We start from the raw sequence: 26,804 nt of genomic DNA, 5'->3' as shown, positions 1-26,804 counted from the left end.
GGGCCTGAGATGGAGAGTCATCAGGTGGTGGAAGGGATGGTGTCTGGGGAACCCAGCTCCCACGTCATGGCCGGACGGCCCTGCTGGGCAGGCGGGCAGGTGAGACTCTGCCCAAAGTCCCCTCCTTGAATAGTGGACACACTCCCAAGGAAATAGGCTCTGGGGATGCCGCCTGGTTTCAGCCTCACAAAGACCTGGGGACCTCACCAGCTCTGTGAGGTCTGTATGATCATTCCTAATTTATAGTTGAGATAAGCTAAGTGATTTCCTAAAGGTCAAAGAGCTAGTAAGCTGTGCGAAAGGATCTGAGCCACTGTCTATTTGATATTTTGGCCCATGATCTCACCTCTGAACACATGTGCTGTGAAATGGTGACAGGCCTTCCCCACAGTGTGTGCCAATCCACAGCCAACATGTGAGCTGTCAGAGCACATAGGTACAGGTTTTACTTACACATATGGTCCACACTACATCTCTAGTAAGTGCATGCACATGGCCACAGACAGTTAGAGGGACCATGTGATTTATCATCCAAACCCAGGTACTTCTGAGGGTGGGAGGGGGTCTCTTAGTAATGCTGCTGGGACAGCAGGCACAAACCAGGACTGTAGCAGGTGCACAGGGACATATGGTCACCCTGATCTAATCCACAGTCCCACGGGCTGGTTAGCTCTACACCTAGTTGGCAGAGAACTCTCCTGATGACCCCCTGCTTTCCAGTCCACGCAGGTACCTTTGAGCCATTCACCTTTCCTTTGCTCACCAGAATGTCTTCTAAATCTGCTGGGCGTCCAGGCCTTACATATAAAACAGGCTGATGCAACTTGATAATAAGGCAGTCATCTTATGATTTGAGAAGCAAGGGCGTGACTATATATTTAGCAATATATTTTTAAAGGACTTCCCCGGAACCTGACTGTGCAGCTGTCTGACAACCAGCCCCAAACATGAGTGCTCAGGGACTCTCCTACCCAGGGCACCTCAGGCAGCTGGACTAGCAACCAGTGTGGGGAGCAGGTGCTGCCCAACGCTGCTGCAAAAATCCATCCCCTGGCAGGACACAGGACTGCACTTCCTCGGGCAGCGCATCGCTGGGACAGGCCCGGCCATTCTCCATGGGCAGCAGCTCTGACCTGCCCTGCTGGTGGGAGCCGTAGCCTTTTGTCCCAGGTCTCCCCTTTCACCCCACTGGCCTGGGCAGGAAGGAGGCAGCACTTAAAGCCTCTTTTGTTTTGAACTTTCCCGAAGAATCTGCCTTCTTAAGTAACTCTGGCCAAAAGGAGAAAGAATCTGCTGTTCTTTTGAAACCAGGAAATCAGTCGTGAATCAAGCTCATACATTAATACAGGTAAAGAGAAATGCTAATAAGAAAGCCAGAAGCCGTAGTCCCTCCTCTGGAGGCCGTTTCTGGCAGTTATTTAATCACGGAGCATCACAGGACTTGGAGCCCAGGGATTTCCTGACAGAGGAACCTCAGAGACGCCGGGAGAGGCCAGCAGGGCTTTTTGTCGGTTTTGCATAGGGACATCAGCGAGTGATGATATTTGGTAAATAGGTAAGACCTTTCTCCAAATCGGGTCACAGCCACAGGGTGAGCGGGTTAGGGCACGGACTTATCTTTCTGGGGGCCATCATTCAACCAACCTCTCCTAGTAATATGACTACTGATTCTAATATTGCTATTCATGTTATTCAGGGGATTCCTGAGTTCTCAAGAAGGGAAGGGACCTGGTGAATGCCACCCAGCAAGCACGGGGAAGATACAGGATTAGAATACAGTTCTCCCCACTGACCCGGGCTCCTTCCACCTCAGCATGCAGCTCTCCTCCTGGGAACCCAGGATGGGAAGGCCCACTTGGGAGCACCTCAGAGACAGACAGTGAACAGACTGGCCTGGGCTCAGGCCATCCTAGACTGTGAGGTCAGAAAGGGTATGGTGGTGGGCCAGAAGGATGTCACTCCTCTTCACTGTGGACTAAGCATGTGCCAGGCGCTGTGCCACAAATCGCATGGTACCCCCCTCAGCCCTCACATCATTCCTGCTGAAAGTGGTGGTGCCCCGTTTAGCCACATCTCACAGAGAAGGGCCTGGAGAGCAACTCAGAGAGGCTGAGTGAGCAGCCCAAGATTAACAGCAAGTTGGCAGCGAAGCAAGCATTAAGTTCGATCCCACAGCAGGTGCCTACCATGGAGCTCCACAGCAATGGGCAGGCCACCCGCACTCACAGCTGGGGGACCTGAAAATGGGGCAGGAGTGCAGTTGCCAGAGGCAAGTGGTGCAGAACCAGGATAAGAGCCCAGGTCTCAACTCCAAGCTCAGGTTTGTTCCATTTCCCAGGCTGTGGTTTAGTGTCTGGCTCACACCTAACCAGTTGTAAGTAAGTGCCCCATGTGAGAAGCAGGGAGACACTGGTGGAATGGCCCAGAACCTTCAGAAAACCCACCCAGCTTTTCAAGGAAGTTCCATCTCACTCCCTGCACAAAGCTGCCAGCGTGGAAGCCTGCGCTCTGAGGGGGCATTTCACAGCGTTGATTATACCATGTCCCCTCTGGGGTGGGGAGTGGGAGACATTTAGAAACCAAATGAGATCAGCATCCTCCCCTGACAGCTGAGCATCAGAACAATGACGTCCCAGACAAACAGGGCATTTCCATGCTCTCTCCTCCCCTTCCTGGGGCTGCAACTACAGGAATGGCACCTTTTGGGAGGGAAAGGCCTCAACGTAACAGGCCTGAGGCATGAGCAGCTGACACCCACCTAGTCTCCACCAGGAAGGCAGCAAGAGGACAAACAGTCCAGACTGCAGAGGCTGTGCCGACATGGCTGGTGACATAAGCCAGGAGGGGGCCTTGATGCAGCTCAGAGGCTTTACTGGGAGCAAGGAAAACCAATGTGGCCTCAGCTGTGCTGTGTGGTCTTTGGCCAGTTGCTTCTCCTCTCTGACCTCCAGATGCAAAGTCCGTTAAATGCAGATCTTAGAGTGACACACACCAGCAAGCCTCTCTGGACTACTCTGAGAATCAGGCGAGCTCTCTCTTCAAAGTACCACCGCTGCTTAGGTTCATGTTTTATCTCTGCCATTGGATGGACATTCCCTTATGAGGAGTGTGGCATGTCTCACTTATCTTTACAGGCTATCATAATGAGCCCAGAGCCCTGCACATGACAAGTGCTGATGGTTGAATCTTCAAAATGTGGCTTCCTTGCAGACAGCGGACAGCTCAGTGTAGCCAGAGAGGGAGGACAGAGGTGGGAAGATACAGCCAGAGAAGAGGTGGAGGCTGCTGTCAGGCCACGGAGGATTTCACAAGCATGGCATTCCCTGTGATGCAACTGTAAACTGTCTATCAAATGCCAAGTATTAGTGGAAGGAGGGGGCTGTGGAAAGAGCCTGGGGTCCTGCCAACAGTCATGGATGGAACTTCCTTGAGGCTGGGTTGCCCAGGCTGTACAATGGGAGCATAGCTCCGTTGCCAGGTGGTTTGGGTTTCCCAACATGAAAAGAGCCCAGCGCAGTATCGGCACCTGTTTGAATTACAGCAAATCTGACTGCCTACCTAAGTGAGCAAAGCCGACCTGGACAGTTGGAACAAACACTAGTTATGGAAACTAAAGGCTGGTGCTGCCTAGGAAATGGGAAACCAAGATTAGGGTGCCCTGGCCAGATGGCAGTGAGCACAGTCTAAGAGCTGGTCTGGTTGGAGTCCTGTGTGGCCGCGTTTCAGATGACACTGGTGTGCTCCACCATACCTGCAAATACTTGCAGCACTCATGTGCCCCATAGCAGTGTGGGTCCCACATGGCCAACACCACCTGAGTGCCACAGACTGCCTGTGAAGTTCCCAGCAGCCCCTGACCTACAGGACCATCAACAAAGGGCACCTTTCAGGTTGCTTATGTTGGGACTTCTGTGCAGACCCCACTCACACTGTGAGGCTGGGTGGAAGGCATTGTGCTGTGGGTTGACAAGCAAGAGATCTGGGCTCTAGTTTCTGCTTTGACCCTAAATCTCATTGGGCAAGTCACTCACAGCCATCTGTACAATGAAGCTATCCCTGGAAGTTGGGACTCTTGATGTCTAGGACAGTCCTTCAGTGGAGTGTTTCTGGAACAGTTTAACCTACGATACAGACTGCCATCTTACAGGAGAAAGTAATTTTCTTACAAGGCAAGCTACTCTAAAAACACCATGAAAATGAAGGCTTTCCAACAGGAACTGCTGAAGTCCAGAGGTGCCTGCTTTCTAGTCCTTACCCAGCCAATTCCTGGCTGTGCAACCTTGGGTGAGTTGCTTTACTCCTCTTAGCCTCAGAAGTAATTTTATTTAGCTCTTGCTATTTCCCAGCAAATTCCACTTTCTAAGAAAACCTTCACAGAAAGTACAAATGTCATTTCACCTGGATGCTACAAGGCCAGCCACCCTTCCCCTTTGTGGACAGATCCAGACACACTTTCACAAAACAGGCATGGGGGAAAACGGGGACCTTCCATTATTCTCAGTTAGGAAAGAGAGTCAGAGTCAACGCAGAGATGGATGACTGAGGATGTACCCGTGACGGCTGGGAGCCGGCTTATCTACAGTGCTGACAGTGGTCACCCTGGCCAGGGCACACACACATGGCCCACGGTGCCCAGACAATAGTACAGCTGCTCCTGTTCCTAGGCCCCCTGCTGTGGGGCAAATCAGGACTCAGATGATCAACATTCAGATCCACATTCATCCTCAAGACTCAAAGGGATGTGCCTTCCCCAACAGCACCAGGTGGCAGGAGGTGAATGCACACCCCTCATCTGGGTCCCAGCACCCTACACCTTGCCATGGGAAGAAGGGAAGTGAAACGGTGGACAGGGGAGTACCTGGGATAATATCCCCACAGAAACTATGTACTTCTCCTGTGAAAACCACCACCTTCCAACAAAATCCATATTCTGAAGCCTAGCACTCAAGTCCCTTCATAAATGGGTCCATACTAATTAAGAACCCTCTTTCCTATAAACTCAGTGTAAGTCCATATGAGATTTACTGCAGCACCACATTTTCTTATCCTGTTCTGCAGCCTAGACTTATACCTCCATCCTTCCTACCATCCTTCAAAGTCAGCAGCAGCCTCACCTCTTCCATGCAGTCTGCTCTGATCTTCTCCTGATAGCCCAGTCCACACTGATCCCACCCTTCTCTGAACTCTCACAGCACCTGCCATCTGTACTCAGCATTGAGCTCCCATGGGTTCCCTCATCACTTCTGGACTAGACTGTTGGAACAACTTCCTAACTGGTTTCATCCTGCCTAGATGCTGGCCCTGTGACCTGCAGGAAGAATTTTCTGAAGCACACATCTGATGATGTGTCTGCTCTGCTTAAAACCCTTCAAGCACTTACCACCTTCAAGATAAAATCCAAATGACACATCATGTGCTTCCCCTCCCCCAGAGCTACCCTTATTCTAGTCACATCAAACCACTCCCCAAGGTTATGCAATAAGGGGGTACCAAAGGTGGATGAGAACCCAGATCTTCTGATAACTAGCAGAGGGCTCTTTCCACAGTCTGAGCTCCTCCAGATCTGGTGCTGGGCCAGGGAAGATGGTTAGGAACATATGACACCATACCATGGCCATGGTGAAAGAGCCAAGATTGGGTAAGCCCTTAGGCTCAGCGACTTTACAATATCATGACAACCAGCCAATCCATCACGTAACCATGGGAAGCAGGCATCTGAAGCTCAGACATAGGATTGTTCTCCTTTCACAGGTGTGAAAACTGAGGCTTCCAGAAGTCACAGCTCATATCTGGACTAAAACCCCAGCCAAGAGCCTACTCCAGCCCTCCAGAATGGTATGTCCCACAGTCTGGTGACCATCACTACCTTATATCTCTAAGCACCCCATGCTCGGCATGTCTGATTCTGAGAACAGACTTCAGTTCCTGTCCAGGAGATCTTATTGATGAATGCCCTAAGGTTTCTGCTCCAACACCAGAGCTTTCCTATTGCTCCTACAGATCTTCATATGGAAAGATTGTGAAACAAAATGTTCATTGAACAGAAGAGGAAGAAAATTCCACTTTAACTTGTTCTATACTTTTCTAAAGAGATGACCAAAACCCTTACCAGGCTCATGCTTATCCCATTGCACTTCATAATAACAAATATGTGCATTTACGGGGTGAGAGGGCGGAGAACAAGGTCTAGAAAAGAGCAAGTCTAACATCAAACAGAAGCACACATGGATCTGGTAGCATCCTGGAGCCCCCTGGCAGCTGCTCACCAGAGCCAATTATACCTGTGTCCCCTCAATTCACATTCAGTGAGGTCTTAAAAGTAGAAACCAGCCATGGTAGGAGTATTTATATCATGAAATTAACTAACACTCCTAAGCAGGTTTGTCCATGGTGTTGTTTTTCCCAGAGAATCTGTTATTAAACATTTACCAGCACAGCACTAATTGGATCCATAAGAGGGACCCTGGGTTGGGAAGCTGGGAAATTTAAATTACAGTTGTAGCTCTTCCCCCAGTTGATCATTTGATGGACAAATTTCTTCCTTCTTGGTCTTCAATTACTTTAACCATAAGAAGCGAGAAAAATCTTTGCTTTCCTTATGTATAACTACATAAACTAAGACATTGCTCATAAGGGCATTTTGGTAAATGTAGAGTTATGGGGACATATTTGGTAATATCTACCTACACACAATTTTGGTTGCCACAACTGGCATCTAGTGCAGGTGGCCAGGGATGCTACTAATATCCTACAATGCACAGGAGAGACCCCTACAACAAGGATCAGCTTGCCCAAAATGTCAGTAGTGTTGAAGCTGAGAAACCCAGGTATATGGATATTCAAACACGGTGGCCCATTCAAAGTCCTTTAACACATCTGCATCCAGGGGAAAAGAAAGGGAACTCGGGTCAGTTTACAGGAACCCTGGAAAGCCTATGGGTGCAGAACATCGTGATGCATGTTGCAGGGGGACAATACGGGCCTAAGATAGGGTTCTTGCCTTAACATGGTGTGGGCGCACAGCAGGTACTCAAGAATGGTTTGTGGAGAAAGCAGACAGGTCTAGCTGAAATCAGAATGTGTCCTCCCAGGGTGTGCACTCTCCGCATCGCACCCCCCCACCCCTCACAAACAGTGACACCAGGTGGAAGACTGACAAGCGCAATTTCACCTCCACTGGGAAGCAATGGTGTAAAGTGACGGCCCTGGAGACTGGGGTTAGACAAATAATAGCTAGCCTGACAATCACAGCAGCAGTGGTCAGAAGAGAGATTTTATTTAAGTCACTTTCTAATAGGAGCTGAAACATCTTGAAAGGTGAGGTTTTCAAACTCTCCTCTGGGGTTGCAGTTGTAAAAAACACACAGCAGGCAGTCATGCTTCCGACACATTCAGACACCACTTTTTTGAGACAATCCTTTTATCCCTTGTACCACTTGGGATTGAAAACGCATTTATCATAAACCACCCAAAGTGGAAAGAGCGTTGGGTAAGACACACTCTAGGCATGTGGCAACCGAGGGCAGCTGTAACCAAACCAGACTATGCTGGCCCAGCTCAGAGGCTCACAGGGAAAAAAAGATGGCATGCAACATACCGACAGTCCCTGAGCCTCTGGGGCCTGGAGTTCGTGAGGCTGTGGGAGGAAGCTAACCACAAGCCTTTCCTGGAAGTCCCCCTGCAAGACTCCGGGTTCCCTGTCCTTGCCCTGGGAGAGACAGCTGATTTTCAGGAGTAGATGACTGGGCAGAGGACCTCCCTCCGTGTCTTCCCGAAGATATGATCTGACCATAAACCACCTGACTCACAAAGCTCTTTAATTAAAAACCCAAGGGTTCCGAGCTAATTCTATATGTGGCAGGACCCGTGATTTCTCAGGCACCCGAAGTGTGAGCAAAATAAAGAGGGTAATTGTGCCCTTCCTGTTCTGTGAATGACAACTCACTCAACCATAAATTAAATGCCAGAGCTAGAAGCCACCTGAGCAACTTTTTTAACCTTATGGATGAGGGGCCTGGGGCCCAAGAGAGGAGGCTGACTGCTCCAGGCCTGCTAAGGAGTTTCGTACTGACAGTGGAATGCAGATTTCTGAGGGCCCAGAAAATGTTTTTGTTCAAGTCTCTCAACTCTCAACTTCTAAGGGCAGACTGGGATTCTCATGCAGGTCTGTTGGATTTTGGATCCTGTATTCCTTCTACCCTAACCAACTGCTTCTTCCCTAGTGGCTGTGCTAACTTGGTACTAGGTCGGATGCCACAAGCTCTGGTGACATTCTTAAAAGTGTCAGCTGGATAGTACGGAGGGGCTGAGTCAGTGGAAGTGATGAGTGGGGAGGTGGTGGTGAGCTCATCTTGGGGTCTGAATGCAATTGCACACCTGAACGGCACCCAGGATGGTCTTCAAACCCTAGCAGGTGGGTTGAGTCTTTGGGGTGAACCCAGGGATAGTCAGTAGGGAGGCAGAATCCCACCAGGCCTCCCCACTCCCTGCAGCTGAGTTACTAGCTCCCTGTATTTCTTCCACTCCAGGGATGAAGATTCTGAGAACAAAGTGCGGCACCTCACATGTGTTTGCTGGTAGCTTATGAGCTACCAGAAAAGAGAAATAAGTGAAATTACAATTCACATACAGTATGGCAGTTGCTGCAGTGGGAAGCCTAGGCTGTGGGCACCTAAGCTATCTGCGTAGTAGGGCTCTGTTGGATTAAGGCTTCATGGGGGTCAGTGCCTGAGCAGAGGTCCCAGAGCAATAAACATGGACAGGAGTGACAAAGCACCTGAGAGAGGAACCACATGCAGTTGGGTACAGCGGGAAGGTAAGAAAATGTTAAGCAGGGAGGGAAGCCTGGACCAAAACATGACGCAGGGGCTGAGCCAGACCACAGAGGGCTGGCAAAGCCTCGTAAAGAATCTCCCCTCCAACGGGAGCTGGATCATAAGGTTACCTTGAATTATTTGGCAGTGACAGGGTGATACTGTCAGGTCTGTATTTTATATCCTATGCATGCATATGGGCAATGTACACATCTGTCACTACTCTAGTGCCACTGGCCTTAGTCAAGTTACTTCTCCACTCTGGCTTTTAATGATTTCATCTCTAAAATGCAAAAAAGTAAAAAACAACAACAAAAAACAACAAACCCTGATGTGTGCTCTGTACCCCAAAAGCGTTATGAAAGTAAAGTGAGATAGTGAATACAATTATTATTAAAGATTAGAACAAGTTGAGAAGCCTATACAAAACAGGTACAAGAATTATCTTCACAAAGCCCTTCTTGAATCTTAGAGAATGCATAGGTGGGTAAAGCACATTGGATGGTCCTGTGGAATGGCAAGGTCCTTGCCAGAAAGGCTGAGCACAGAAACGCTCAGTTCATTTGCTTCCGCTCTCAATCAGCTCTCCTGAAATCAGGTAAGACAAAGCCGAAGCAGGCTGCTCCCTTAAGTACCTGGAGAGCAGGGCCAGTGGGTGGAGGATAAAAGCTGCTTTCAGAGAGGAGCAGTTTCCAACCACTGCACAATTACCTGTATTAGCATAACATCTCCTTATGCGTTTTGTAAAATACTTTCTTTCTCCATCTCAGGAAAATGCAGCGACAGAAACTGCTGTCACCTGGGGGGAGAAATGTCTGTAAAATTTAAACCATGGGGTGTTTGTTCAAGACTCCTGGGTAATGATGTCTCTTGATATATAATTCATGATAGCCTTAAAGCTGGGCCTACTTCTGACACACATCATATATTTTGGAGAAGGCAGGGAGGGGGAGGGAGAAAATCACTTTTAAATGGCTCTGCTGTACTTCGCCTTTTGAGGAAAGCCAGATGATATTTTGGACCACTCTTTTCTACCATAAGGGCTTCCCTTAAAGAGCCTTTTTTATTTTTTTCCTCTTGTAAATTGAAGAGGCAGCATATCATCAATTTTATCTTCTCTAACATGAGATAAAAGATGAGGCTGAATCCATCTGTTAGCACATACAGGCTGCAAACTGTGAAAGCAGGCGCTGGCTCACTATCTTTCCTTGCAAAAAGGGGGAAAAAAAATCCGCACTTTTAAAAAATTTATCATCAGCAATCCTGCCCAATGCCGACCAGATAGCAGCACTTTTCTCCTTTTATGGGCAGATTCGGGAGGAAACCAGCCTTGCCACAAAGGCTGTTCCCCCTACGCCACATGAATTGGGATGCTGGGACTGGCTGCGGGCCAGGCCCTTCCCCCACAGCCTGGGGTTCCAGCCTCACCGAACCCGGTGAGGAGCCCCCTGGGTGCCATTACCTGCCTTGTCCCAGCATCTCTCAGAGCTGATTCTGAGAGAATCGCAGAGCAGCCGCGGGGGTCCCATCTTCTGGTACAAAGGCCATGCTTCCAGGGCTGGGTTTTCTAGGGAAAATGAGCAGGCAGGCTGCCTGGGCCCCATCTGGGTCACTTGGCATTTCCTATGGCGCTGCCTTTCGGGGCGGCCCCGCGTATTGCCTCTCTCAGCTCTGAGAATGGCTTTGCTCAACAATTTCTGAAACTGCTGCATGCAACTGATCAGATCAGATGAAACAGATCAGAGTCTGGAAATGGAGGTGACCTGTAGGGGCCCTCACCAGGCTCCTGCCACATCTCTACAATTACCTCTTTAAAGTGCAGACAGAGAGCCCTGAAATTCACAGGGTTCCTTTGTTTCTGAAATGCAGAAACTGTGTTAATCAGAGTTCCAAAAATAAGCAACCTCTGTATCATTAATGAGGTGAAGCTTGAGTATTCAGTTGGGTTCAGCTGAGGATGGGGGTGGAAGTGACATGGACAAGTGACCACCTTGGCCACCGCCCTTCAGAAGTCTCACGTGGCTATTAGGGAGGGCCCAGAGCTCCAGGTGCAAGCCAGCACGCTGTGCTCCTGAGTGCTCCGTCCTGCAGATTCTGCTTCTCCAGCGTCTCACATGGCCCTTCCTCCTTCCTCCCACGGCTGCTGCCCTAATTCAGGCCCTTATTATCTCTCTCTTGGATGGTTCTGCACACGCAGCCAGAGGACTCTTCCTGAAGCAACTCAGCTGTGATTGCATCACTCCATGGCTCACAGACCTTTAATGAATTCCCCATTGACTAAGAAATAAAGTCCAGCCTCTAATTCTTAAAGCCTTCTTGATCATTTCCCAGCCAAAAATCTAGCTTTGTCTTCTACTTCTCCCGCCCTTCCCGTGGCCCTGCCACCAGCTCCATGCCATCTTTGCGTCTGCCCCCCTGCAGGCCCTTGCTCCTGTATTTCCCTCTGTCTAAAAGAGTCTTTTCTCCACTCCCAAAATTCTAAATCCTATTCATCCTGCAAGACTAAATTCAAAGGCCACTTTTGCCATGGACTCAACCTTGACCCCCAGGGAAAATTCCTCTGTCTTCCACACTTCCATCATGTTGCCATACCTAAATTCCTTTCTTTTGCTATAAAGAGTCTATACAGGTTGTTTCTCTCCTTAGACTATAAGACACCTGAGGGTAGAGTGCCCAACTGACCTTAGCATGTCCATTCCACCTAGATAGCTCCTGAACCATATTAGATTCTAGCCGTTTTATAAGCAAATGGGTGAGGATGGCTCCAGAGTGGCAGATAGAAAGCCACTTTGGGGGGCCCAGCTATCTAAACAGGGCACGGCACTGCCGTGGAGAAGCATACAATGAAAGGAGCATGCAGCATGCAAAGGAGGCCAGCTGGGCGGGCTGGGTTGCAGGTGGGCTGCATGAGCGACCTCGACGAGGCTAAATCCCATGGTCAGTTCTCGGCTGTCATCTTTACTACACCATCAGTAATGCTGACATAATTGAATCATGATTCCTTCTAGAAAGTCTTGCTTACTTGAATTCTAGGTGATCACATTTTTCTTTTTTTTCCTTCCAGTTAATGTCTCCTCCTTCTTAGTCTTCGTGGCTGGTTCCTTCTCTGTTTTCCAAAACTCTTAACTTTGGCATTCCCCACGAATCAGTGATTGTCCCTATCTTCTCTAGCAGGATGCATGCCTTTGGTGACCTCACTTGGAGCCATGATTTAAGCATGATCTATATTCTGAGTAATCTCAGATTCATATTTCCAGCCCTGACCTCTCCAGTTCTTGCAATAACCACAGCCTACTCAAAACCTACACATGGATGCCCGAGTCAACCTCAGCCTGGCCCCACACTGACCTCCTTGTCTCCCCTCGCCATCTCGCGTCACCCACAACCTTTTTCATCCCAGCTAATGACATTTCCATCCTTCCCATTTTTTAGGGCAAAACATTGAGTTATCTGAGCTGTCTTTTTTCACACCCCACATCCAATCCTTCAAGAAATTCTTCTGGCTTTACCTTTAAAATATATCCAGCTTAGACCAAAACGTACCCCCTTTTCTCTGTTCCATTTTTTCCATCACTATTTTGACCTTCTTATATATTAGAGAGCAATAAATATTCCTTTACTATTATTACCTGATTAATTATTATTAATTTTACTTTATATCTTCTTAATTTTTCCACTGATGTATCATGTCTCCAGTGCCCAGAACTATGCATGGTACAAAGTGACCATTCAATAAATATTTGTCAAAGGCTTGCGTGTAACTTTAACTGAGGATCTCTGAACTGGCTTAACAAATAAACAGCATTTTGCCACAGAGAAAGACAGCTAAAAGGCATTGATAGGCAGGGAATGCAAGAAGCAAGGGCCTGACACTATATCCTTCTCCAGCATATTAAGATGCAGCAGTGTCCCCCAAACATGCCTGAATTACATAAAACCACTGAAAAAAAAACAGTTGAGCAGTTTCCAAGTTGTCTAGATCAGCCAGGAAAAATATCAAGGGGCTTCAAAGAAGAGTTGTGCTTTTTTGTATAAAAGACATACAACCAAATGGAAATGACACACACTAAAATTGGTAAATAACTGTATATAAACATTCCCTCTACAATTTTATTTTCATTACATATTTTTTCTATATGTCTTTCTGGTTTTTCTTTTTCTTTTTCCCTAAAATATTACAAAGGCAAAACCCCTACTTCCATCCATACTCATCCACCATTCAACATCCCATCAGAGTGTTTTCAGGGCCAGCCCCATATCAGTCTTGCTCCCTGCAGTAGTCTTAGACATAGCAAGTGTTCTAAAATAACCTGTTCAATGAATGAATGCCTCTGAACGTCTACTGCAGAACCAGTTCCATGATGTAAGAATATATTTTGAGAAACAACTTCACTTGTCCTTGAGGCAGAAAGTGCATCCCCCACTACCCCCACCCCCCAGAGCCTAGCACAGTGCCTGGTTTCCAGTGGACATCTGATAAGGATTTGATGGCTATAAGTCAAATTCATCTACCTGTTGGCGTGAAAGTGGTGAAAGGCACTGAATAAAGTACATCCCTCTTCTTGACTCCCTGTGCTCAGCATTCTCTACTCTGTTGCCGTGATTTGATCCAGGACAGAGAGCTGGTGTAGGGCAAATTGGAACCCCTCGACTCAGTTGCAGTGTCCACCCTGCCGCAGAGGGAGGTTACAGCTGAAATCAAAATGGCTTTGCTCTAAGATCAGTCCCTGCGGTGGATGGGCCAGGATGGAAGACCTTTTGAAGACAGACATTCAGTTCTAGCCTCAGACGATCATTCTTTTCTATGAGCACTCCGGGCCACATCCCCAGGCAGCTGGAGCTTATCCGGCTATTCAAGATGCATCTGTCAAACGGGTGTTGTGGCTTAACTACTGTTGTCTATCAAAAGCTTCCTCTAAGCATGTTCTCTTTGCAGATGTTTGTGACAGACTTGCCATTACCAAACTCAGATGCACGATTAGGGGCTTTTGGGCTCTGATTACAGTTGGGAATTAACTGGGTTGGAGAAATGACTTCCTGGGAGGTCACAGTTCGATAATCACATGGAAGATGAATCCAGCATCGCTGTGCATGCCTGCTTCTATCTTTGGGGGGTCTTTAATATGGAAGGGGGTCAATTATTGCTATGGGAAATAAGAAGAAAGTAGAGCAGAAAAATAAAGCAGGATGCTCATGGCCCTGCCACCTGTACACACACATATACACACAGCACAACCAACTCAGCCTCCTGGAGGTCAGCAGCTGATTGAATTGACCTCCTAAACACAAGACTTAAGGAACTGATTAACATCGAAATGGAAAAGTAAAAATACCATTTCCATTGTGGTAGAAACCACAGGAAAAAGACTTGGGAGAGTTACCACATTCTTTCATCTAAGTCATGTTTCAGTGGACCCTGCAGGCATTCTGGGGGCAACTGGCAGGGAGCAGATACATCCACGAGAACCAACATTCTTTTCATTTTTCTAATACGAAGGGACCTTTATGATCACTAACAAAAATCACACATGACTTGTGTCCAGCATTTATTAGCCTGTAAATTTAAATAACTCATCTCTTCTTGGCTAGTGTATTTCTTTAACAACCATTTGTTAAGGTAAGCAAGAGTGTATTCTGGGCTGAGGCAAAAGGTGTGAGATTTGGAGCCAGAGATCTTGGCTTCCACTAAAACAATCTGAATAGTACCTCTCCTCTTTGGGGCCTCAGGTCCTCATATAAAATGGAGTTACTGTGCCACGCCTGCCTGACATGCCTGCTGAAATGAGCTGTAACAACAGACCTAGTGCAGCATCCTAGGTGTAGAGGCCCCCCAAGGACACTGAATCTGAACTTAATGCCTGTGAAGTAAATGCCACTCTGTTATGTGAACCACACATAGTTCTGCTTTCATAGTGACTGTATGATTGAAATGAGAGATGGGATACATTCTACTATAGCTCTAATGTAAGGTAGAAAGTAGGAGAAGCTCTAAGATGTCACAAAGAGAATGCTCCGGAGGGTCAAACAAAGCAGACATTATTTACAGCCAGGCACATCCAGGGAACACGTTCTGGAGGAAAGGGATGCTTGACATAGGAGGATGAAACAGTTTATTTTAAAGGATGAGAATGGATGATTATTCATTTATACTTTAATACATAGAAAAGTCCAAGCCACTATGCTTTGTAATCTGGAGGGTCTAAGAAAAGAAAGAGAACATGACCAAGCCCTTGTCCCTAGAGGACCTGTCACCTGGTTGGGGAGAGGCCCTGTGTGTATACCCATGCACAGGCACATATCAAGCCAGCTGTCTCTAACAATCTGTGACAAATGATCGATGAATAATTCAGAAGTCTGGAGTGACTAAAATGCAGAAGACAAACCATGCAGTACAACTAGAAGAATGCAGGAGGGTCGCAAGCAGAAAGCAGGCAGCTCTTGACTTCCCCTCTCTGGATGTCAGTATTCCCATCTGTAGAGGACATGGCTTGGTCTAAATCAGATTTCTCCAGCCATGTGGCAAAGATATGTTGACTTATGCCTTTCATCTAGGGGGACAGTTGGTAGGGTCAGGGTGGCCAGAGCTCCCCAGGCCACTCCCCTGTGGCCACAAGCAGCTTCATCCATTTCCTCTCCGTACTGTACAAATACCATTTTCCATGTGGCCATGACAGAGGACATTTTGAAAATCCTTAGTCCAGATGATCTCAAAGAATCCTGCCTATTTGGTGAACCTAACAAGTGGAGCTTGACTGTTGCCCTGAAAAGGGGGAGAGTTTAAACTGGCTAAAAGCAGAGTCTTAGGAACCTAGAAAAGCTGACTCATGCAACTGGGGAGAGGGCTCTATGCCCTGTCTGGCAAGTGAGCTTGGCCCTCCCTGCAAGACCAAAGAAGGCATGCCTAGTGTTGAAGCCTCTTCATTGTAACTTGCTGTTTTCCTTAAATGTATTTATAATTTTACCACCTCTGTGGTGGTTAGTATTGTGTGTCAACTTGCTGGGCCATTAGATGCCTCAGAATGTAGTTAAACATTATTCTTGGTGTGTCTTTGAGGATGTCTCTAGATGAGACTAACAGGTAAATCAGTAACAAAAGGCAGACTACGGAAGAAATCCCTCTCTCCTCTCGACTGTCTTTGAGCTGGCACATCAATCTTCTCCTGCCTTCTGACTCAAACCATCAGCTCTCCTGGTCTCAGGCTTTTGGACTTGGACTAGAACTACACCATTGGCTCTGCTGGGTCTCCAGCTTGCAGACTGGCGATCGTGAACTTCTTGGATATATGTGTCTATCTCTTATTGGTTTTGTTTCTCTGGAGAACCTATGCAAATACATACCAGTCACAGGAGATGTATTAATTTGCTCAAGCAATGAAACCACTCATCTGATACAATCTCCCTTCCGAAAAGATGTTTTGTAGCCACTAACTGTGTTAATGCAAATTTGTGAGTAGAAATTGATCTTTCCTGTATCCCCACAAGAGATGTGAAGCAGATAAATGAAAAGTATATTTAAATATTAAATAATAAAAAAATGTGCACACGTGAAGCAGGTCTGTAATCATGCACTGAAATAGAAAGACCTTGTCTAAATGCTGGTTTTATTATTTATGAGCTGCCAAACAAGCACCGCAGCTTTCTCTGAACGTGTACTAGCTAGTCTTGCAGCTACTGAAAAGATTAGACCCGGCTCAGAGGTAAATGCACAGTGGGTGCTCAGCAAATGTTAGTTTCCTTTTTTCTCCCTGTTAAAACCTATTCCACGAAGCCCTCAGGTTCTGTCTGCCCTCCGCCTCTCCCCTTACCACGCCTGGCTTCATTCACTCCCCTTAGACATACCGCCAGCCTCTTCTGTCTCTGAATCAGTAAAGCACACTCAGCCTGTTCCCACTTTCTTTTCCTTCTGCCTCATACAATCCATGTTCTTCCTGCAGATCCTGACGTGGCTCATTGCCACTTCTCTCAGGTGTCTGCTCATCAGACTGCCTTCTCTGAACTCCCCCTATAAAATGAACCTCCTTCACTCTCTACCCCCTTACCCAGCTTCATTTCCTCTCATAACACTTGCCATGGCCTAACATTGTGTGCGTGTCACTCACACACACATACACACACACACACACACACACACACACACACACACACACAAACACACGATAAAATCTGGGGCATTGTTCTGTTTAGTGCCAGGAATATGGTAGGTACTCAGTAAATTTCCATGGATGGAATGAGGGAATGAATGAGCCAGACTCCATCCAGCCCCGTCACCATTGCACATGTGCAGGACAGTCATGCGTAGAAGCTGGTGATGGTGTGGCTGGGAAGAACTCACCCACAGGGCAGCCCGGGTGGGGTTCATCCTGTATTCCTCTTGCTCACCGCACCTCCGCATGGTGGGTGTGAGGGCCCGTTATACAGGGACCACATCTCTGACCACTAGGACCACCCTCACATAAACACTTGGAGCCACATTACAAAGTTTTTATAAATATAGATGTTCATCCACTTAAGCCCAAGCAGTTAAGGGGAAAAAGTGCCCTCTGAAAGTTTGGTCTGATCATCAGGACATTGACCACTATCCTATGCAGAGCCGAGAACACACACTGTGGGTTTGGACACACTTCTGGGCTCAAGTTCTCGCCCCTCCAGCTCCCAGCCATTATAACCTGGGCCAGGAACTCATAGGAGCCCCTGGACCTTAGTTCCCTCTTCTATAGATGGGCATAAATAGTAAGATATAATTTCTAGGATTGTTATAAAGAGTAAGGGAGGCAATGTAGGTGAAAACTCACCTGAAAATCAGTGTCCTCGTGTCCTTGAACAACACATATCATCAGAGCTGTGCACAGACCATCTTACCACATAATGCTAGTGGAAGGGAAAAATGATTAAAATGTGAGTAAGGCCTACATTTTTCCTGTTGTTACTAAACAAGCCATTCTAAAGCGAGCTGTTTTGTCTTGCTAAACCTGCTAATCCTGGTGACAAAAGGGCCAGATGTTGAAGGGGACTTTGAAATTTCTGGATATGCTCAAGATGAAATTACTTAAATATGTTAAAGAAAAGGTAAGTCTCAATTACAGAATAAAAAGCAAAACAATGCTTTATTTTTTTCAAGTTCCTAATGTAGTTCACACTGGCCCCTCAGAACATCGACTACCCAAAGTCTTAGAAGGAAATAGAAGATAATGGTTTGCAAGGACCCCCAGAGGGTATGACATGCTTGGAAGTTTCCTCCCACCCTGTGGGACATTGGGGAGGACGGAGATCGGATTCCTGGGCCAGGAGCCCTCTGGCGTGAGACTTAATCTGAGCATGTTTCTTGAGCTGCATTTCACACTTAGAGACCCCAAACCCTGGGCAGACTGGCCCAGCCCTGCCTGATTCCAGCTATCCTGGGAGATACAATCAGAGTCCCGGGACAAAGACAGACATCCCTGTAAATGTTCCTTTGCCTCAAATGAGCATTGCTTCGGGAAGTCACCACCACAGCAGATTGAGACTCACGGCCAGAACAGACTGCAAGTCCTGCCCACCCAGGAAGCTCAGCGGGTCCCCCTGACCACCCAGGCTCAGGTACAGCAGTGATGAGGACCCTGACAAGTGGTCCAATCTCTGCACCACATCACGAGATTGTTCAAGATGTGAGCATGGCCTCATCTGCTGCTGAGGGCCCACCTTCCTCTCTGTCCATCTGGCCCCTCCATCCACGGAGGACCACATCCCAGCCTCAGTCCAAGACCTCATTCCTACTGTGGCTCTGCCTTCTCAAAAGGCCATAGCCTGGAGGACAGCTCCTGAGGAGCAGACATCTGCACTGTTCCTCTCCTTTCTGTGCCCAGGCTGCTCAGAGCTAATAGCCAGAATGGATCACAGATGCACCCACCATGTGCCTGTGTGACTCCAAATCCTTCACATGTATCACCCCATTAAATCCTCGCAGCACCCTTAAGAGGAAGACACTATTATTATCATCCATGTTTTGCAGATGTGAACAATGAGATGCAGAAAGGTTGAATAACTAGCTCCGGGTCACACAGCTGTTGAGTGGCATCACCCTCTGCGAGGCCTTTGGCTCTGCCCCCACATCTTGGAGTCCTGGTTCACTTTTCTCTAAATTTAAGAGGCTACGCTTCCAGCAAGACAGGGTAGGAACAACCAACAAAAGATATGAAGAATAATAAGTTTTGGAAAGCCCCAGAGAAAGACACAACAGTGGTCAAAAGCATTGCTAAACTGCTCCAGACAAGGTCAGGGACTACCACAATGTGGGGACCTTGAGGGGAGTTTGTCATATGAGAGTTCTTTGATGTGATGACATAAGACTTCCTACATAATAAACAAAAAGACTTCAGATATGTGATTACATTTAAATTTAAGAAATAAATCGATAAACCTGTTTATCTGGTACACAGTTAAAATATAGGCTTTGCCAGATTTTCTCATCTTAAATAGACTGTGGCAACTTTAATTATGTTAAATCTTGGGTTCCTAGAGTATTGGAGTATCTGTGTCCCAGTGTAGTTACAGAAAACAGTTAGTATGTACCAGATACCTACTATTTCCAGGCACAATGCTAGGTTTTACCCCTAGCATATGTGTGTAAATGACACAAAATTTCTTCCATCCCACAGTGGCTATATTCTAGTGTAATTGAATGTTGGCTAATACAGTGTCGTCTTCTTGACTGAAATATCAACACCAGAGGTAAGCTCAATTCCTACTACACTGTCAGTTATTATTTTACTAGGACATTAACACTCACATCTTGTTGAATAGGTTTATTGCATACGGGTCAAGCTGTATTATTTTCTCAAACATAAAAAAATGATACAGACTTTTTTGTTGTCAGTGACTTGCATGGAACAACTCGCCCCCCCATGGGAGGGGGACCCAGTTGATAGAGGACGTGGCAACTTATCCTGTTTAGCAAATGGGATGTGAGTAGAATAAAGCAGAAGCTTCAAGAAGCAGCTCCTGCTTCTGTCTCCTTCCTCACTTTCTTCCTTCTGCCATGAGCATGACACATTCCAAGAAGCAGCTGCCTCTTCAGCCCAGGTCCCAGAAGAAGAAGAAATATAAAGCCATGCCACAGAGGCCAGCCTGTAGCCAGGTGACATACGTAACATAGGTGAGATGCTGGCTGCTACCAAATGCTGAAATTTGGGGGTTATTTCTTACTGCAGCAAAACTGACTATTGTACCACAGTTTTCCAGATTAAATCGTTTCATATTCACAGGTATTATATTGTGGTCAACAAAGAGGGGGTGATGTCTCTTTTATGATGAGGTCCCTAAGACCCACGATTGGCTAAGTGGTGGTCCAGGATCAAACAGCAAAGAGATGAAAGTGATGGGAACAAAACTGTACTTTATCACAGCCTAGCGTGGATAAACACAAAACTGATTTACCTTCAGTGTAAAAATCTCCTCTGCAAAGTGCAGATCGATTAAAACACTAGCAAATCATAAAGGTTCGTTAGTCTCCGATTCCTGGTATCAGGGATGTTATAGCAAAACAAGAAATATCTAGTAAAAAAAATGCAAACCAGAGGGCAGAGCCTCCATCTCTACTGAACTGAACAGGCCGCCGGCCTCAGCTCTCCTGCCCCTGGCCGAGTGGCTCCAGACAGTCATGGTCATACTGAACTCGTTCAGGGACAGTGGCTGCTGTTCTCCCGCTACAGGAAGGCTTCCTGAGCTGCACAGAGGCCCTCTGCAGCAGCTATGTGACGAGCACCCTCAGCATGCCCATCAAATGCCTGGTACTGACACCGACACCGGGGATAGTGTGTTATTTCACCAGGAAATGCAAACATAGAGAGACACTGACCTCAAAACCTTGTCAGGGAGGTAGTAATTCAGGACAGAGGCACACAGGATCTGACATGAGTGACTAATTCAATTTTCTTGTTCCTGTTGTTTTAAATTTGAACCCTATTGTTCTTTGCCTTTTCTTTTTTCTCTTCTGTCTCTCTTACTTTCACTTTTTAAAAAGCTCCTTTCAACAGGAATGAGTCACTTTAATCTTTTATTTAGACACATTTCAGGCTGGCTCTATGCTCTCTGCCCCAGCTTGCTGACATCTATGGAAAGCATTCTGCAGCAGCTGATCTTTTCACCAGAAAGCTCAATTTTCAACCACTCCTTGTGGGGGGTCTGGGAGAGCTGGCACCCTGCATGTTACTTTTCATGACAATTCACACTGTTGGTTTCCTAGCCTGACCCAAGCGAGGCTGACTTCTGACACCTCCCTCCCCCGTTTACCCACAGATGCTATTTTCATTCCGTACCCAAGGCTTTTCATATCCTGAACAACCATCCTGGCCACTTTCTTCCATTAGCATTAAACCAACCCCCAAAACACAACTGGCCCCAGAGTATTTGGATAACATATGTGTGTACATTTTGAAAGCATTGCATTGAATTGCAGAAACCAGAAATGTAATATCAGGAAAATTGAAGCTGAAGGCTGGAAGTCAGAGAAATATCAAGAGAGGCAGAGTTTATATGACCATTGAATTGTGAACAAATGTCCGACTTCATCCAAACCTCTCACCAGGCACTGCATGGCTGACAGAGGTCTGTAATAGGCATGTTAGTAACACTCTGAAATCTGTACAGAGCTTCTAACTTGTTTTCTGTTCATCATGTCCCAGAGGGGCAGAGGGTGGGCTGCAGGACTGAAGGTCAGTTCCACCAATGAGTGAGGAGATGAAGGTTTGAAAGGCTGTGACGTGCTTTAAACAGTTAATTGGCAGGCACAGAAGTAACTCTCCATTCTCTTACCAGGCACTGTGCATTTTTATTTTCCCACCTTGAAACATTAGCAACATGTATTTGAAGTTGGACTGATTTCATCCCAAGGACCTTCTAGAAGGCTCCATAGATTATAGGCTCTATGTGCGCCATGTTGATCTATTGCGTCTACACAAGCACCTAACACAGAGCCTGCACACAGTCCATTCTCAAAACACGGTTGTTGAATAATTACAAGGCAAATCTTTCATTTCTCCTTTTCTATTATTTTTAGACAAACCTGCCTCCTGGAACAAGAGCTGAAAAGGAATTACTTCTTTTCACAACTCTTATTCATGAAAACTCCTATTTGATAACTATGTCATACATACTTTGGCACACACACACACACACACACACACACATCCCTCTGGTTGAAAATCCAATTTTATCACTACCTTGCTGAAATTCCCTAATGTCTCTCACAGACTTTAGGATGTCCTAAAGCTTCCATTTCCAGAAATTGCCACTCACCTCACTCCATGTGTCTAGCCTACCGAGCTACTTGTACCAATTGCTGTGAGTTGAGACAAGTTACTATATGTCTCCTTTTATCCTGGGGATGCACATTCAGATTGGGAGTGAACACTGAAGGAGGGAGCTGACAGCCATGGGGGCCCAGGACCCTGGCATGCCACTGGGGGCCACGTGCTTTCTGCTCTGCCCGCTGTAGCCCATCTGCATTTCCTATGCTCTTTCCCTGCCTCAGAAGCAGCCCGAGCCTCTCAAAGGCCAGTGTTTAGCTCTGGGAGGGGAAACTCCCTGCCAGGGAGAATATGCTCTTTTCTTTCCAGAAAGGTCTCCAGAGACAAGGCCTCCCAGGTCCCGGGTCTCCCACAGCTCTCCTCTGAGTCAGGAAAGTAGTGAGTGGAAAGTCCTGGCTGGTCTCCCGACACGCTTTGAGGGTTTCTTGAGAACCTCCCTGTTCCAGCCTGCGGTCACTTTTTGTAAACACCAGTCCCCAGCAGGGACCAGCAGTCCTGCTAATCCCTGGGGATTTCTGGTGAGACCCTCTTCCTCCTGACTCCGGTTAACACTACCCACTCCACAAGGTTCACTCCAGTATTTGTCTCCCTGGCACCTTACTCTTTACCCAACAATTCCATTCATTTGATGGCTGTCTAAAAAGGAGCTGGCTAATTGGAGTCTAGAAGCAGCATTCCTTCCAAATTCCCATTAGAACCAAAAATAATCTTTAATTAGAACTTCTGGCCTTAAAAAAAGAAGAAGAAAACAAGGAGCAGAGATGCTATATTCTCCCTCCACCCTAGGTCTGGCACTAGGTGTTAAGGATGTAAAAACAAAGGAGAAGCCTAGCCTTACCCCCAGGGTGCCCCGGCCAGTGGGGGGACAGAGAGATGAAAAGACCATAACAATACAGCAAAGGTTCTCCCTCAGGAGCACCAGGAGGGCACTGAATGCCCATGGCCTCGCCGCTTGCCACCAACCACGTGTCCACACTGCTCCAGCCCCTGGCTTCCTGGCGGCGCCTTCAGCGGGCCGCGCACGCCCCCCCTGGGTTTTGTACTCCCCTTGCCGACTCTGCCGGAAACTCACCCGGCCAGTGAGCTGGTTCGTCCTCACGTCCTGCAGGTCTGCCCTCTTCCTCACCTTCTCAGGAGGCCTCCCCTGACTACCCAACTTACAATAGCAGCCCTGCCCCCCCATTCCTCCCACAGGGCCCTCATTCTCTAAACCACCTCTGCTTTATTTTTCTTCATGGAACATATGACCATCTAACATAACACATTTTGCTTGTTTCTATGTTTATGGTCCATCTTTCCCCCACAGAATATAAGCTCCACTGGGGCAAGGAGTTCTGTCTGTTTGGTTCACTGTGAATCTCCAGGAACTGACCCGGAGAAGTGCCTGACTCACTGTGGGTTCTCAGTAAGTGTGTGTTGACTAAGTGGATGATGGATGGATGGATTTGGTGGGGAGCTGGGGGAGGCTTCCAGAGGAATGTAATAACACCAGAAGGGATTCTTGAATGATCTGTTTGGGTAAAGAAAGAATATTTTGGAAAGAGAATGAGTAGCTCATGGATAGTCTTAGGTAAATCACATTTCTACTTTCTCTTTTTAAATATGAAGCTAATGCATCATATTCCCGAGTCTGTGATGAGCCATGAAACTAAAATAGGAATTCAGGGCAGCTGAAATGAGCCCAGGATGGTGCAGGCTGATGCAAGATGGGAAAAGATAAGAGGAACCGTGCCTTTTTCCATAACCACCAGATAGAGGTCTGACTACCACAGACAGAGAAGGAGGAAGCTGGGCACAGTGAGGGCTGGGTGGGTCAGCAGGACTTGACCTCATAGTTCAACAGGGGTTCTTGAGTCCTAGGTCAAAGGCAGAAGCCCAAGCACCCTATGGGACAATCTTCTGAGTTTATAGAGCTATCTGCCTTCGGGTACAGAATTGCATCTGAGTCCAGTCTTGCTCTCTCTGGAATGAAGTCCGCAGCACTGTCTCCCACTAAATGACATGCAAAAGTCTCTAGGACAGCATGGGGCATCTTGCAAGCACATGGTAGAAGGTTGTTATATGGGAATATATGACTTGCATCAAGTTTCCATTAAGGCCACAGGACTCCATTCTGGAAAAAGGCAAAGAAACTCCAGTTATGACTGTATTTTCTGAGGTGTAAGTAGTCATGACAGGAAAAGAGTGTTTATTATTTTTTTCTTAAAAAATTAAAATTGTGGCCTGGAATCAGTGTGAACAATGTGGTGTGGGCAAGTGCACGACTTTGAGAACCAGGCAGACGTGAAGCAAAATCCTAGTGCTTCATTTTCAATCCTATGTCTTAAAACAAGTTTTTAGAACTTTCTTAGCATCTGTGTCATTATCTTTAAAAGAGAAATAAATATATCTACTTTGCATGATTATCTATACGATAAGAAATTTAAACAAACAGACAGGCCAAATTAAAAGGTGTTAGATGCATGCTGAGGAACATAATTCATTGTCATTAACATAACTGAACAAGTGGATATACTGTGAAAAACCAGGGGCTGTGGCAGTACTGGGTAACCTGTAAATGACAGGGTAAAAAAAATAACTTAGATGCATGTATCACTAAACAGCAAGCACATTATTTTAGTTTATATAAGCTATTCAAATTATTTTCTGAATTTGAGGTTGAACAGATAAATTTATACAACATACGATCTTCCTAGCAGGTTACCAATTGGATAGTCTAAATGGGAGGTAAGATGGGGCCTTGACACACAGGTGGTTTAAAGGGAGGAGAAAATAGGGGACACATGCAGAGCACTTCATTCACACCAGCACGAGCTACACGGTCTCCTGGGTCATGAGGGAGGAACCCGCCTATTTGGGTCCATAGGGGAGAGGTCACGGCAACTGCAGGCAGAGACATACAAGCCTCTTCCTCCCGGGAAAGCCTTGGGCCTGGAGTCTGGGGTCAGGCTGCCCTGGTCAAGCCAGGAATTGCTCTGTGCTTCATCTAGTGATCCACACCCATCAGAGATGAGGGAACTAAGGCTCAGAGGGGGAAAGAGGATCACAGAAGTTTAGGCGAGTCAGTGGCAGGCTCCAGCTCCCAGGGGACTCCCCGGACGGGGCTCTCATCACACCCAAGGGGTCTTCTGCTCCCTGTAAGCTTAATAAGCAAAACTGTACAAGGCTCCCTCCCCCCTCCCCCCTCTTCTCCAGTCTCCTGGCTCTCCAGGCCGTGTTCCACAGGGATGAACCCAGCCGCAGCAGTTTCTCTTCTGTGTTTCTCTTTCTCCTTCCCTTCCTTTTCTCTTTCATAATCTTTCCCAACCTTCCCCCAAATGGCGATGAGGTAAAGCTGAATATATTTCTAGTCCTTTATTTTTGAAAACTTGTAATAGGTTTTTCTTTCATCTATTTTGATTTTTAAAGTGGTATGCTCAAATGAGTCTTTTCAAATATGTATAGAACAAGATTTGACAGGGTTCTGTTTTTCCCAAGAAGAAGGATTAGACATTTTTCCCTAAGACACATAACGTGGTCACTTCCTGCCAGCCACCTTCACAACTGCCCTTCTCCAGGGTCACTGGTCCCTGAAAGACAAAAGCCCCCTCAGCCCTGTGGGAGCCCTTCAGGGGTCGCTTCCATTCATGAGCCACACAAAAGCCGGGGCTTAGGGAGCCTTGTCCAGCGGGTGTCTGACAGGGCCCAGCACCTCCCAGGACCTGAAAGGAACTCCCAACGCATACACACACCTCCACACACATTCACATACACACCACACCATGCACAAACACTCACAAACACGGACACATGCACACATACATTTGGGGGTCCAGGCCTCTCTAACGTGGGGGGACCAGCCATGCCTGGAATACCCTCATCTCAGGGTCCCAGTGTCACCTTATTTGTATTTGTACTTACAACTCCCCAGTGGTTCCCACAGTCAGTGCGAACTGAAAGCCTTCAGGATCCTGAAATTAAGGTCACTTCTCCTGGGTGGAAACCCCCATCCGTGGTCAGGCCCTGGTTCCTTTCATGAGTTACTGCTACGTGTGAATGCCCTGGGTGAGCCATGCTCAGAGGAGGCAGAGCCCCTGGTTTGTCAAATAGTTAGATTCTGAAGGAAATGTTAAACTTTCAACCTGGCAAAAGCCAGAATTCTGATACTTTAAGCATAAACTTAAAAGGCAAAGAAATATAAATTGGGGTTGTGGTGGCAGTCAGTCCCCCATGCCCTTCACCTGAATGTTCTCTGCTCCAGTACCTAGCCCACACAGGTGCAGGCCACAGAAGGGCCGCTATTTCCGGGGTGGAGCCTGCCCTGGTGACATCGTCCACAACAGGGAACTTTCCCTCTCCTTCCTGTTAGCTCCTCTACTGCCCCAACAATGCAGGGTGGCCTCTGGTGATGGCCATCACCATCAGGGCAACTGAAACGTGTTTGGCTAAGTGTGAAGGAGTCCTCACTGGGCATCCGTGCAGATGCCAGCACCAAAATGAATCCCACACAAACCAGCTCGGGCAGCAGAGAATCAGGGTTGCCAGGGAAGTAAAGGAAGAGCCTGGAGGAAACCAGTGCAGAGCACAGGGAAGTCTTCTCAGTGCCCGGAGACTGTACGGAAGCTTTATGAGTGCAGCAGGCAGCCAGCTCGGTGGGGCCCCGGTCTCCACTACTAGACTGTCGGGAAGAAGGAAGGGAGGGTAGCGAGGGAAAGAAAGAAAGCGAGAC

At 47.2% G+C, this 26,804-nt stretch overlaps 1 protein-coding gene across 11 annotated transcripts in view; it reads right to left on the bottom strand.

Annotated features, from left to right (window-relative positions):
* CYRIA (CYFIP related Rac1 interactor A) overlaps positions 1 to 26,804 on the bottom strand; it is a 97,789-nt gene that overhangs the window by 62,346 nt on the left and 8,639 nt on the right. For 2 of the 11 annotated variants that reach the window (XM_073216306.1, XM_073216309.1), the window contains exon 2: positions 17,606 to 17,681. The exons of the other annotated variants lie outside the window; for them this stretch is intronic. The gene's annotated coding sequence lies outside the window, so the exon portion shown is untranslated. The remainder of the gene's footprint in view (positions 1 to 17,605; positions 17,682 to 26,804) is intronic. 11 annotated transcript variants of the gene reach the window in all.

Source organism: Manis javanica, chromosome 1, assembly GCF_040802235.1.
Source record: "Manis javanica isolate MJ-LG chromosome 1, MJ_LKY, whole genome shotgun sequence".
Lineage (NCBI taxonomy): Eukaryota > Metazoa > Chordata > Mammalia > Pholidota > Manidae > Manis > Manis javanica.
This window is presented reverse-complemented; position numbering and strand designations above follow the sequence as displayed.